Source organism: Hipposideros armiger, unplaced genomic scaffold (genome assembly GCF_001890085.2).
Source record: "Hipposideros armiger isolate ML-2016 unplaced genomic scaffold, ASM189008v1 scaffold_331, whole genome shotgun sequence".
In the NCBI taxonomy this organism is placed as follows: Eukaryota; Metazoa; Chordata; class Mammalia; order Chiroptera; family Hipposideridae; genus Hipposideros; species Hipposideros armiger.
The window spans coordinates 23,071-38,220 of record NW_017731681.1 but is presented as its reverse complement, the minus strand read 5'-3'; the positions used below and the strand labels follow the sequence as shown (position 1 = coordinate 38,220).

Sequence of the window (15,150 nt, the reverse complement as noted above, 5' to 3'; positions counted from 1 at the left end):
CTATAACTGTAATTTTGCTACTGTTATGAATCATAATGTAAATATCTTTTTGTTTTCCGATGGTCTTAGGCGACCCCTGTGAAAGGGTCGTTTGATCCCCAAAGGGGTCGCAACCCACAGGTTGAGAACCGCTGGTTTAGAGCAACCCACTAGAATACTTACCTGAGCTTAACAAAGCCCCAGGGCTCAAGCTGTACTCCAGAACAATTAACCAAGGCGTTAGTAAGTCTTTAAGGCTTGCCAGGTGAATTCAATGTTCAGACAAGGTGAGGGACCACTAGTTTAGAGGCCTTGTGGCTTAGTAGAAATAGCTGAGGGTTAAGATCCACCTGGGTTTGAGAAGCAACTGTGTAATTGCAAGCTGTGTGACTTTGTGCCAGTCACTTAACTTCTCTGAGCCTCAATTTCATCATCTGTGGAAAAGGCCTAAGTCTCTCTACCTTATACAGCGGTTATGAGGGTGGAATGAGACGATGCCTGTAAGGCCCCTAGCATAGAACCAGCACTCAACTCCATCATTACTAGTAAGGAGGGGGCACTCCAGACCCAGTCACTTGCAGGATCAGGCCTGCTCAGGACCATCCAGGGAGGCAGAGCATTGCCAGCGACTCACTATCATTGGGATGAGGCTGTGGAATGGATTTTCCGGGCTGCTGGGACCCCCAGATCTCTGCTCTCCCACCTTGGGCTTCCGCCTTCACTGAGGGCTTTGAGGCTTCTGAATGTGGTGAATATGGGATTGGATGGTGTGGGGTGTGGAGGGTGGGAGTTGGGGCAGAATGGAGTGGGGGAAAGGGAGAAATGGTAGTGTGAGTGCACTGACTTAGCCTTACCACTAGGTGGCGATAGGAACTCACCTACTTGGGGAGAACACCAGCCAGGCTGAGGGACAACTGGGAATAACAAAGATATTGGAGGAGTTTTTTCTTTCTTTTCTTTTCTTTTTCTCTTCTCTCTCCCTTCCCTTCCCTTCCCAGTACTAGGTTGTATTATATATGCTAAAGCCTTATTTTCTTTCATCAACAGTCCTGTGATAGGCGCCATTACCCTCCCTTAGAGAGTGAAGAAATTGAGGCAGTCCTGGTAACTGGCAACTAGAAACTGAACCCAGTCAGTGTGACTCCAGACTAATCTCTTAACCACAGAGGTCATAGAAGGTCAGAGCTGCAAGGGCCGTTGGAAATCCTCCTGTCCTGTGATTCCTAAACCTGTTTGATGATAAAAATCACCTGAGGCTCTTTTAAAAATATTCCAAATTCCTGGGCCCTAGGCCAGGCACTGAGTTAGAATATTCCAGTAAAAGAGTACTGGGAACATGTGTGGTTAACAAGAGTCCCTGTATGGAAACATGGATTTGCTCTCAGAGCGGGAAAGTGACCTGCTCCAGGTCACACAGCTAATCCTCTCCAAATTCTTAATACCCTCTAATCCAGAAGCCAGGCTACCCTCCCCAAAAGATGACACAATATACCATTTGATCCAGAAATTCCACTTCTGGGTATAAACCCAAAAGAATTGAAAACAGCGTCTTGAAGAGCTATTTGAACACTCAAGTTAATAGCAGCATTATTCACAATAGCCAAGAGGTAGACACAACCAAAGTGTCCATGAAGGGATACGTGGAACAAAATGTGGTGAACACATACAATGGAATATTATTGTCTTAAAAAGGAAGGGAATTTGACAAATGCTACAACATGGATGAACCTTGAGGACATTATACTAAGTGAACTAAGCTCATCACAAAAAGACAAATACTGTATGATTCCATTTATATGAGGGAACTAGAGAGGTCAAATTCACAGAAACAAAAGTAAATGGTGGTTGCCAGGGGCTGAAGGGAGGGAAGACGGGGACTTACTGTTTAATGGGTACAGGGTTTCAGTTTTGCCAGATGAAAAGAGTTCTGGAGATGGATGGTGGTGATATAGCACAACAATATGAATGTACTTAATACCACTTAACTGTATACTTAACATGGTTAAGATGGTTAATTTTATGTTATGTGTATTTTACCACACACACACACACACAAAATTGGGAGGAAAAAAAAATGAGACAATCTGTGCCCAACTGTGGAGGGTGATAATAGTGAAGAGTGAGAATGTATGATTTTCTTCATCTTTTGAATGATTTTGGGAATAAGTAGTATATGGAATTTGATGAGTATTAGCAAATCACCTCTCTCTGCTTGAAAAGGACTAATAATGTATGGACATACATTTTCCCCAATAACTTCACCACCTTTAGGTTTTATTATTTCACTTTTTTTTCTATTTAATGGGTGAGAGATGGTACTTCATCATTACTTAAATTTTGATTAAAATTTATTAGATCTAAAGTGGAAAGTCCAGAATTTACCAATGTCATTGACAGCTTTAGAATAATTTCCCCCAAAATGTTAATTCCCAATTTGTTACACTAAATAAAACAAATCCATGTTTATTGTTAAAGTAAATCAATAAAACGACTATGCCTTTTCTTTTTTTAAAAAAGATTTTTATTGGGGAATTGGGGAGGAAACAGTGTTGGGGAATTGGGGGAAGGGGAACAGACAAGTTGCTGTCCTTTTATTCTTCAGTCTAGTTGTGGAGGATGTTGCTTCACTGGCCCAAGTTGGCACCATCATTGCGCTCTTCCTGGGTGAGGCAGATCAGTTGCCAGCTTCTGGACAGCCACTCAGGCTGCTGGCCGCTCATGCAGGCTGCACAAGGTAGCCCATGGCAACCCACTGCAGCAGGGGCTGCAGCCTACGCGGTCGCCAGCAACTCACAGCAGCCCAGCTCCAGGTTGAGCTGTTGTTCAGCATCTTAGCTGTAGAGGGCAGTGTCACTGGCCCTCATATGTGGGATCCGAACCGGGGCCCTCTGGCGTCCCAAGCCAGTTCTTAACCATCGCGCCACTCGGCCGGCCCAACTATGCCTTTTATTGAGAGAAGAAAGTGGCTCCTGCTTGAGTTTCTGCCTTGATTTGTTCCTGCTTTTTCAGCATGAATTCTAGGTTCTCAAATGGAGACTGTCAAGACAGAGGGATGGAGTTGGGGACCACAGATGTAAAAATGCCTGTTCATTTTGCTGCACCCCCGTTGGCCCTCCCAGTGGCTGTTATGTTGCTCTTAGGTCATCTCTCCCTGTGATAAGACAAAAATGGTCAGTGAGAGGCTGAGCACAGACTTCCCCTCCCCCTCTCAGTCCACCAAAGGGTCCTGTAATTGTGCAATTTCTCTTCCATCTCTCTTCCCTTCCTCAAAGACCGATGGTCCCTCGTGGGAAAGTGGCTAAGTTGTTGAGCTAGGTGTGGAAGAGTAGCTTTTGGTTTTGATTTTGATTTTGTTTGGTGGGAGACGGAGATGGACATGAGCAGCATAGAGTAGCTTCAGGGCACAAGGAGAGAGAGAGGAAAGGGGATTTTAATTCGTGTGGCTGTGAGCTAGATATTAATATATGAATCCCTTCAAAGTCCTAGGAAAAGTGGGACTAAAGAACACAGTTGCTTGTTAATTACTTTAGGCGACTGGGTTGTACTTCTTTGTTAGATACCATCCTGAGACCGAATCGCATGTGGCTGTGCTTTATTAGGGTTCCACCCTTATTAATGAACTTGGGCGCAGACTCTCCAGCATCCAACACCCTGGTGTCTTGGCTCTTTGTCAGCCCTGCCACCCACCGCCAAGGCCACACCCTGGACCCTGTCATCACCCGAAACTGCTCCACCTCTGAAATTATACCTCAGACATCCCACTCTCTTGACAGTCTCCGCCCCTGACCCCTTCCCCACGGCCTCCACCACACCTCTCCTTGACCCCATTGCGAACTTCTAGCCCATGGACCCCACTTCTGCCCAAGCACCTGCCCCCTTTTCTCTTGCTAATGGCACCGACTTTTTCCTTGAAGGAAAATTCATTTTTTCTCCTATATGGATAATATGATTCAGCTGAGGCTGGCTCTACCCTCCCCCACTCCAGGGGCAGGCACATCTGGGCAATCGTATGTCAGGACCCTGGCCACGGAGGTGGTCAGGGATGGTCAGTCCAAGGAGAGCCCATCTAGACTATTGCTGAGACTCCAGAGAAGGGGACACGTTCTTTCTGCTCAGGTGGTTCAGCTGGCAGGACATAGCCGGGCCTTGCTGGGGGGCCGTCCTGGGGTCCAGAACCTACAGGATGGTGAGATAAGCTGCACCAAGAGAGGAGATTCCTAATAGTCTTGTTGGTGTGTCTGGAACCAGCCATTCCTGAAACTAGGCAGAGTTTTTCAGATGTGTGAATTGCTCTCTGAGATCTGTGAGTCAGGGTTGGATTCTATCACCTGAAACAGACCTGACGAGATTAGGGGTCCCTAAATGTGGCACTGATGAGAACCGCGTAAGGAGATTCTCCTTAAAGCCTTTACGTGAAGGGTAACACAGACACAGAAAACACATACAACATAAACGTACAAGTTAATGCACCATTATAAAGCCACCTCCCGTGTTATCTCGCCAAGGTCAGGAAATAGAAGACTGTCAGCCCCTCCCCTCTGTCACAGGGGTGACCACCCTGACTTCTGTGGTAATCAGGTCCTTGCTGCCTCGATCCTTTTCAGCCTGAGTGTGTTCCCCTAAAGGCTTCTGGTTTTACCTGATTTAGAATGTTGTGTAAATGGGATTATTTATTAAATTTTTTTTGGTTTGTTTTTCAAGGAATATTTAAAAAGGCAGATAACATGCTTTTCTAACATGTATTTTTATCTCTGAAACTAAAACAAGACATCCTGTTCTTTGGGTGAAAATGGCCTGCTTTATGTGTGTACGCTGAGTGCAATTAAAAAAATACGGTAATTATAATTTCAGATTTTGGAGTTTGAATAGGTGCCAGTGTTCTCTCCTTTTTTTCATACGGGAAAAGAAAGCTCTTTGGAAAATCACTTGAAACGTGGACAAAAATTCCATAGCTGTATTCATAGGATCACTCTGTCGAGTCTTCATGATTCAGATGCTACAAGGGAAGCGTCAGTTCAACCTTTCAGAGAAGACATTCCAGCTCGTGAGATCTCACTGACCAGGAGAAGGTTGGTGGCCAACAGTGCAGGAGCAACCTGACACAATAGGTGTCTCGTGCACCTACTTCTGCTGCCGCCATTGGCTTGCCTGGGTTCAAGTCCACACCCACAAGTTGACCTGAATCTGAAAGTTCTGTTTGAACTTTAATGTTTCCTGAGGGTCAAAACCAGAATTCTGAGCTAGAACCTTAGGAAGGATGAGCAATGCATCAGCAAATGCTTGAAGTCCAAGTTGGGTTCTGCCATTTACACTGGGCTTCTATTTAAACCGGGGCTTCTGCCATTGCCGCTTCCACTGCACCAGCACCTGGAACTACCCAGCCATCATCAACAGCAATTTTAACAGTCCTCAAGCCATCGCTTGTTACATCTGTGATTTGAGTGAGTCCTTTATTTATTTGGTCCTTTGACCAATAATGTGACAGAATGAGGATTGCTTACATTTCTCAATAAAGGTGAACTTCTCCCAATGTATACTCATAGAGAGTCCTGCAAGTCCCAAACAACTGGGATTTAGGTCATCAAAAAAATTTAGAGTTATCCCCCCACAAGCAAGAGTCAGCTTTTCCATATTTCTCCTTTTAGATCTGCGCAGAGCTGCTATCCCTTCTTTTGCAAGAACATCTAAGGAAAATGGGTCAATTCCCTTTTGATTAAAAACAACAAACCCTTTGTCTGAGTCACCACAGACTTTCTTTTTTCAGTTCTATTATCTTTTAAACTCCATCTTTAATTACTTTTTTTTCAGCTCTTACTAGTTTCTCTCTTCAGCACTATTGTAAAAAAAAAAAAACAACAACCCAGAATTCACTTGTGTTTTTTGTATTTTAATGACACACTGCACGTGAGAATTTTGCATCTTCTATTCTTTTTTTCATATCAGGACGCTGTGCTCCATGGTCCAAAACAAGATCTCTGATTAAGCTTGTATCTGTTTCAGATTTATGTTTCATCTCCAGGATCTCAACCATGAAGAGGTCAATAGGTTCATCTTGTTTTTTAATGGCCAAAATGGTGTCAACGACAGCCTCTGTTAAGACACGAACGAGTTCAGCATGAACTTTAGTAGAGATGCTCTGACTCCGTCTGTGAGTGTTTCCCTGCCCATCTCTTTGCTTACTCTGACTTATTCCAAAAACTGACATGCCTTTTCCTTTGCAGCTTCAGGTCCTTCTGTTACTCCTCCGGGATGAAGCCCTTCAGAAATGTAGAGATCTGCCTGTTTCAGCCATCCTTTAATGATTAGGACATTGGAAGTGGTACCAGTTACGTCATCCTGGGTGGTTGCACTTTGGCTCTGAAGGAGGCTGTTGGGTGTTGAGTTTGCATTTCATGAAGCAGCACATTGCCACCTATAGTAAGCTCGATGTCTCCAGCACCAGAAACAAGCATCTTCATGGTGCCCTTAGGCCCCAGGTTAGTCCTCAGCAAATCCTAAAGCCCCGGGCTGCATGTTTGACTGATGTTTGACTGCCAATGCTGCCTGGGCTTGGGCCACCTCTGCCTTGGGTTCAGGGTCTTTACGGCCACCATAGCTGACCAAGCAGAAGAAAAGTATTTATTACTCTTAATGAAACTGAATTTGTTGGATACTTTTCATTTAAGGTTGGTGCTTTTGTGTCATGAAAAGAAATCTGTCACCACCCTGAGGTTTTCATCCTACATCTTTTCTTTCACTTTCGATTATCTTTTATAATCTTTCTTGTTCTGCCCTCCATATGATGACAACCCACCTGGGATGTATTTGTTTATTGTGTGAGGTAAGGGTCAAGTTTTTGTTTATGTTTCCCTTACTTGATTTGTGTACTGAAAAGGCTTATGTTTCCCTGTGCTTTTTAGTGCCGCATGAATCACAACTCGTGTCCATCTCATCTCAGTGTCAGTTTCTAGTCTTTTTCTCAGGCTGTCTCTCTTTGCACAAATATCACTCTCTCCTAATCACTGTTAGACATTTACACCCCTCACAAAGTGATAGCCTCCAATCTACTACCCCTCTGATACTGTATACTAATCACTGTACTTTTATAAAAAGCTTTATGTCTAACTATGACATTGTTTTGTACACCTGAAACTGATAATAAAAATAAAAAGAGAATCTGACTAAAAAAAAAAAGTTTTAATATCCAGTAAAGCAATATCCCCATATTGTTCTTTTTTAGGAAGCTATTTTTGGTGCTTTCATTTCCATATGTATTTTAGAATCAAGCTGTCACATTCTCTAGAAAAACAAACAAACCAACCCTAAGAGGATTTTGATTTGATTGCGTTGGATCTATAAATCAATAAATTGTTCAACATTGAGTCTTCTAATCCTTTTACTATTATTAGTTTTTGAAAAGATGCACATGTTAAGAAGAGAATATATAGGATGGGGGGACCTAAAGTAATTATATTTTTCCAGCTTTATTGAGATATAATTGACATATAACATTGTATAAGTTTAAAGTGTACAACTGTTGATTTGATATACTTATATATTACAAAATGATGACCACTACAGCATTAGCTAACACCTCCATCTTGTCACATAATTACCATTTCTTTTGTGTGGGGAGAACATTTAAAATCTACTGTCTTAGCAACTTTCAAGTATCTAATACAGTATTACAAGCTATAATCATCATGCTGTACATTAGAGCCCCAGAATTTGTTAATCCTATAACTGGAAGTTTGTCTTCCAATCTTTGAACATGGTACATATGTATATGTAATGTGCATGCGTGTGTGTATGTGTACTCACGTGTATACTCACACACATACATTTATTCAGTTAAACATTTTTTTCTCTATGCTCTTTGCACATCTTTTGTTAGATTTATTCCTAGATAATCGCTGTATATTTTAATGCTATCAAGGGCTTATTTAAAGTCCAGATTCTTTGGCTCAACCTTTGGAAAGTCTGAGTGAGTAGTTCTGGGGTGGGCCCAGATGTGAATTTTGAGAAAGCTGCCCGAGTGAGTCTGATGTGCAGCCAGGCTTGGGAACATGGGCCTCCCTGGGGCTCCACTTGTTATCTCTTTTCAAGCCCATTCAATCCCCCTCGCACCCCCCACTCCTCCCTACCCCCACCCCGCCCACTGGCCCAGTCCCATTAGCCTATGAACATGCTCAACTCTCTATCTTGGAGTAAACCCTCTGATCCCCTCTAGGTCCCGCCATCTTTTGCTTCTCCCATTTACAGCCACTTTCAGAAGGGGTTGTCTGAGAGGGGTTCTCTGACCTCAACTTCTTATGCTTACATACTCCTTTCAATAAATTTGGAAAACCATGTAATGAAACACACTTTCACCAGCAATGAATGACAATAGAACCATTTCCCCCATATCTCTACAAAGAGAGATATTAGACATTTACACCCCTCACAAAGTGATAGCCTCCAATCTACTACCCCTCTGATACTGTATACTAATCACTGTACGTTTATAAAAAGCTTTATGTCTAACTAATTCAAACCATCCTTTCCTACCCCTGCGCTCTTCTGGTCTACCGGGCAGGCTGTCCTTTCGGTCCCCTCATGCTCCTCCACCCTCTGCAAGATGACCTCTGATGCCTGTACAGCTGCTCCACTCAACGTTTTTAGATTTCAGTGTCACTAAATTGTGGAGACAGTTCCAGTCTCCGTCCTACCTGCCTTCTCTGCTACATCCCTCCTTTAACTGGCTCTCTCCCCAGGTGCCCATGACATCACACGTTCCTGGCACCCCACCTCTCTAACAGGCTGCTAACTGACCATGACGAGTGACTGACGGGAACAGGCACGGAGAAGGAATGGAGGGTACCTGGGATGGAGGGTGCCAGAGGGGTTTCCTTGCCTCTACCTTCTTCCTCTCCCACCGTGCCAATCCCATCCTGAGACCTGCTGAGCATACACGTTCCCACGCAAAATTTTTTTCCAATGATGAAAAAAAATGTTGATCGCTGTAAAAATGTAAGCATACTGAAAAGAAAAAGAAAGAAAATTGAAGTTGTCTGAAATGCCCCCCTCCCAAGAAAATCCACTGTCATAATGTTGGCACTTGTCCCTTCATTTGCCTCTCTATGCATTCATACACACCCATGTATGTTAGTTTACAAAAAGTTGGTAAAAATGGTTGTTATTATTATAGAAGGCCTTTTTTCTTTTAAAATTTTTACTTATTTATTCATTTTGACTTTTCTTCCTCAGACAACCAATGTTAACCCTCTGGTGTGTGGCCTTCCAGACTTCCCACTTGGTAGAATCACACACAAAAAACACTGAAACATATATAGGATTATTTTTGTTACTGTTTGTATATAAAAATGTGACCGTGTTATATATACATGTCTCTTCTTTTTACTTATTTAAGTTAACCCTTTATATCAATGGTCTAGCTCTAACTCATCCTTTTTAATGGCTATATACTATTCCACAGCATGGATAAACCATCATTTATTCACTCATTGCCCCATTAAGGAGCATTCCTTGTTTTTCAGTTTTGTCTAGTTTTTTTTTTTTTCACCACTATGACTAATACTACAATAAATATTCTTGTACATATTCATCCTTATGTGCTGTTGCTTTTATTTTTAAGGGGGTGTGATTTCTGGGTGCAAATTGCTGGGTTAAAGTGTGTGTGTATTTCAATTTTAATAGATATTTCCAGATTGTTTTCCAAAAAGTCTGTAATGAAACACACTTTCACCAGCAATGAATGACAATAGAACCATTTCCCCCATATCTCTACAAAGAGTAGGTATCATTTGTCTTTTTATTTTTTGTTGATCTATGGGTATTAAGTGATAGCACGCGATTACTTTAATTTACATTTCCCTGACAACTAGTAAGACTGAAAATCTTTTCATATGCTTATCAGACACTTGGTTTTGCTGTTCTGTGAACTTTCTATCTTTTTCCTTTTTTCCAATGAATTATTTGTCTTATCGGTTTGTAGGGGCTCTTTGTATACTATAGATATTAACTTGTCTCTCACATGGATTTAAAATGTTTTTTCATTCTATGAATTCCCTTTTGACTTTGGTGAAGGTGTCTTTTGCCATAAACAATTTATAATTTTTATGTAATTAAACCTGCTACTTTCTCTTATAGCTTCTAGCTTTCTGGTCTGATTTAAAAGGTCTTTCAGAATATATGTTTTATATTAATATATTCTGAGTATTGTTTACATTTACATGTTTAAACCATCTGAAATTTATTTTTATTTGGCTATGTCAAGAGGTAGGAGTTCTACCTCATTTTCTTCCTGGTGAAAGAGCCAGTTAAGTCTGCATCACTTATTAATAAAGTACCTTTTTTTTCCTCATCCAGTTGAAATTCCACCATAGTTATATATTAAATCCAATCTAGATTGGGATTTGTTCTAGTGCTCTCTTCTGTATCACTGACTTTTAAAAATCATTTTCTTGACTATGCTTGGCAGGAGTCGGAATTCTGGAAAAGCCCGTCGTCCCCACGTCCTTGGCCAGGGTGGGCGGCCTAGGTTGCTGCTTTCACCTGGCAAGACCCCCCCCACCCCATCCTGCTCATATAGGATTGTTTCTGCACTGTATGTCTATATACACTTCTCCGCACCCTGTTTTTCCTCCCTGACAGCCTTGCCAGCCCCTCAGCCCCACCACTGCTCTGCTACAGACACCAGGACTAATCTCATTACACCTTTTATCCCTGTTTACCAGTCAGCCTTCTCCCGGAATCTAATCCCCATCTGGCCTTCTTTCCTTTCACTCAGCCGGTTTCCCACCCTCTAACCACTGAAACGCTCCTCCGAGCCCCCTTGAACTCAGGCACGGGAAGGGCCTCATGATTTGTCTTCTATGAACAGTTCCCTCACCATCAGCTCTTCTGGAAAACTGCCTGTCTCTGAGGACACTGCTTTCTTCCTCTACTCCTAGCTCCAATGGTGGATATATTCTGTCGGTCACTACTTCTGCCGCTGGGCCTGGAGGTGGTGGTCGTTGTAGGGGTGACTTCCAGAATGTGACTTTTCCTTTTTCTCCCCGAACTCCCGGCTTTAAATCTCATGTGATTTAACAGTACAGTTGTTGCAGACATCTACTGGCCCCTGGCCACTCCTCATTCCTTGAAGAGTTTAGCATCTGACTCACTGCCCTCCTCTCTAACGCCACTTCAGCCATAATTCTTGACCTGTTCAGTGTCTATACATTGATAGGTGTTCTTCCCTCCCATCCTGTTGGAGGGAGGGGAACCCGCACCAGCTCTGGCCTCTCAGTCCCTTGACTTCTTGCCACCTGTGACCTTGCCCTTCACCTGGCCTTGGCACCCTTTCCGTGCTTTGCTGTTACCAACGACAAGCCTCTCACCTTGGGACCTCTTTGCTGGCTCTGCCTGAGATCCGAGCTGCAGGCTTCCTCTTTCTACTTGCCTCCCCCGCTGTTTCTTCATCTTCATTGCTTTGGGCACCCCCTTTGCCCATTTTGTAGTTGTGGTGTTAGCTATCTCCTGGATTCATCAGAGATGGCCTTTCTGTTATAGCACTGGGCTCATCAATATGAGATCACTTACCAGAGACCCTGGATGGGATGTGTGCTCCTGTTATTTACTGCTGTAAAACTGGCATAAAACAACATCTGTTTCATGATTCTATGGGTCAGCGATTTGGCTCAGTGATTCTTGTGCTGGTTTCCCTTGGGGTCATTCATGTGGTGGCAGTCATCTGGCGGCTCGGCTGGGGCTGGATGAATGACCTAAGAGAGCTGGCATGTTGGTGCTGGCCATCGGTTGGGATGGTGTCTCCACACGGCCTCTTGTCCTCCAGGAGGTCAGCCCAAGCTTCTTTCCCTGACAGCCTGGGCAACAAGAGAGGGAGCGTGGAAGCTGCAAGGCCTCTGGGGACCTGGCCTTAGAGCACTCACAAAATCAGGTCTGACATATTCTGTTGGTCATACCATGTCAGAAGGCTAGCCGGGTTTAAGGGAGCGGAGAAATTGACCCTACTTCTTGCTGGGAGTTGCAGTAAAGTCAAACTGCTGAGCGGTGTACATAAAAAGAGGGGAGAGATTTGTGGCCTTTTATTTTGCGAACTACCACAGTATGTTAGCTTGTGCAGTTGGGAGAGGAGGTAGCAGTCTGCTTGGTTGATTGACTAAAACTTGGACTCGCCGATGGCCTCCATTCGGTTAATTTGAGATGCCAGCACTTCCCTGGAATTATGTAGAAGAAGGAATCCAAAAGCATAGGCACGGGGAACTGTGAAGTGGCTTTGTTACATGTGTCCTGCACATCCCCCTCCTCACTGCATCTCCTGAGAAGTCCCAGGGGACACACCCCACACAAGGGCATTAGAAACATGGTAGTGATGGGAGTGCCAGCATCCTCGACAAGCTCTGTGCTGGCTGTTCCCCACAGGCGAGGAGTAGCGGGGTGAGGCCCATCGCTGAGGGGGGCTCCCATGTTTCAATAGGAAAGCTGGAGTCCTGGAATAGCAGAGGCCAAGTGTCAGCATTTAGTCATCAGAGACATAATAGGCAGCAGTGAACAATGATCAGAATGTTTTGACCTGCACAGGTTTTGAGAGTGGCTAATGGATTAATGGTGTCCCTAGGAATAAAATAGATGGGCAGCCTATTAAAATATTTCTTGATCTGTAAAATAGAAACACGATAGGTCTGGTGGGCAGAAACCTGACTTAGTCCCCACAACAATAGTCAGTCTCCCACCGTTTCTGGACCGAAGGCAGTTTGTAGCCTCAGAGCCCCTTGACTGAATTGAGGCCAGGGTCTCCTTGAGACAGGACGATCTTGCAAAATCCAATAAGCATGCAATATAAATCTTCTCCAAAGGGTAACTCAGGAAAGGGACATTCTCAGAACTTTGGGAGATTACCAGATAGTGTCTTGAATTGTCGTTAATTCCTGGGACTCAGAAGAGCCAATAGGGGCTTATGGTGGTCAGATGATAAATGAGATTTTGGCTAAAGCCTAAATCGCAGTGAGCCAAGTAGGATCATAGATGCCTCCTGTGGTTATTTCCTGAGTTCCTGAATGAATGCCTGGCCAGTAGCAGAACCCTCACACTGGTTCTGGGGACCACTGAATAAAGCCTATTATGGTGTGAAGGACTGTAAGGAGGGATCCCAGAACTTCCTCTCCTAGCCAATACTAACTCAAAGCAACGCTGCTGGAGTGAAGAAACTGCAGGGATATGCCCCCCTGTTACACCCCTTTATCTCACCTGTTGTGCTGTTGCAAGAGGCAGATGGCTTTCGAGAATTTCTGTAATTCACTGTAAACATAATCTGTTCCAGGTGAGATATCTTTATTGGAGCAAATTAGCATAGCCCTTGGTCCCTCTGATATATTGACCCAACACATGATTTTTTTTCTCTGGAACAACTTGCAAGTATTACCAAGAACAGTTTAATATAACCTGTTATGCCCAACAGTATACCCCCCGCAGTCTTGCCTCCAAGCTATGTCCATTCTCCTGTTCTCTCACAATCTAGTCTGCAGAGATTGGAATCATTCTACTGCTTCAGAACATCACTTCGCTGATGATGTTATTCTAATTGGATCTAATGAGCAGGTCGCAGCAAGGACTTCAGATTCCTAAGTAAGGCCCAAGCAGGCCCAAAGATGGCAGACAGCCCATAAAAATGTAGGGATGTGCCATCTCAACAAAATTTTGGGGGTCCAGTGGTTTGGATGGAGCAAAGTGAATGATTTCCTTAAAGGGTGAATGTTGTACCTTGTACTATCCATGACTAAACATAAGACCCAATGCTTTGTAGGTCTTTTTGGATTCGGGGGATGTAATGGTTTGAATTGCGTTTTCCAAAATGATATGTTGATGTTCTATCTCCCAATACCTCAGAATGTGACCTTATTTAGAAATAGGGTCTCTGCAGATTAATCCAGTTAAAATGAGGTCAGAAGGGCAGGCCCTAATCCAATATGACTGGTGTTCTTCTAAGAAGAGAAAAATGTCACATAAGGACATAGCCGCACAAGGCTGTGGCAGAGGCAGAGATCAGAGCGATGTGTCTACAGGCCAAGGAGCACCACGGACCCCTAAGAACCGCCAGAAGCCAGGAGAGAGGCATGGGACAGACTCTCCGCCCAGGCCCTTGGAGAGATGATGGCCCTGCGACACTTTGATTTCGGACTTCCAGCCTCTAAAGCTGTAAGGAAATACATGTCTGTTGTTGGAAGCAACCTGAGTTCGTGGTAGTCTGTTACAGCAGCCCTGGGGAATGGACACAGGAGGCACGAGCATCACATGTGAGTGTGCAGCTCTGATCTGCTTACTGAGTTTTGAGCAGGGTCCACACAGGGGCTGCCATGCAAATGGCCCCACCACTTGGGCCTTCTGATCCAACAGGTTCAATAGTAGTTGGCGTTTCTAGGGCAAATGGGAGCCACTGGGAAGCCCTGATGAAGAGTCACAGCGCACACAGAAGCGTTTGGAGCCGTTCCATGCCCGCTTCTGCAGAGAACTACGTTCCTTTTGATTTAGCTCCAGGTGTGCTCCTAAGCCCTGTCAGAGACTGAATGTTTGGCCATGGGCTTCAAGTGGCCATGTGATCTGAGGGGCCCATTAAGTGCTGGGTATTATCTGACCCACCAAGTCACAAGGGAGTCAACATCTTGAAATACGGGGGTTCATCTTACAGGATGAATTGCTTTGGAAAAGCGTCCGCACTATACAGATCTGGGAATCAAAGGGTGGGAGGGTAAGTAGTTCCTCTCATAATGACCTCTAATAGTCTATTCATAGAATTTTTGCTTCCTATTCCTGCAACTCTGAGCTCTGCTGGTTTGAAGGCCATGATTCCCAATGGAGGAATGCTGCCACCGTGGGACACAGCATTGATTTCACTGATCTGGAAGCTGAGACTGCCACCTGAACATTTGGGGCTTCTCATGTCATTGGATCAACAGGCAAAGGAAGGGGTTACTCTACTTGCCGAAATGATCAAACATGATAACCAAGGAAAAATAGGGTTGCTGTTACACAATGAGGTCAGAATTGTCTAGAACCTGGATGTTCTCTTGGGGTGGTGGTGCTCTTAGTACTTTTTTTTTTTTTTAAGATTTTTATTGGGGAATTGGGGGGATGGGAACAGACAAGTTGCTGTTGTTTTGTTCTTCAGTCTAGTTGTGGAGGACGTTGCTT

The 15,150-nt window shown here is 44.0% G+C and overlaps 1 pseudogene; it reads right to left on the bottom strand.

Moving 5' to 3' along the window:
* Positions 1–4,994: 4,994 nt before the first annotated feature.
* On the bottom strand, positions 4,995–6,572 carry LOC109392403 (T-complex protein 1 subunit zeta-like; annotated as a pseudogene).
* Positions 6,573–15,150: the final 8,578 nt, after the last annotated feature.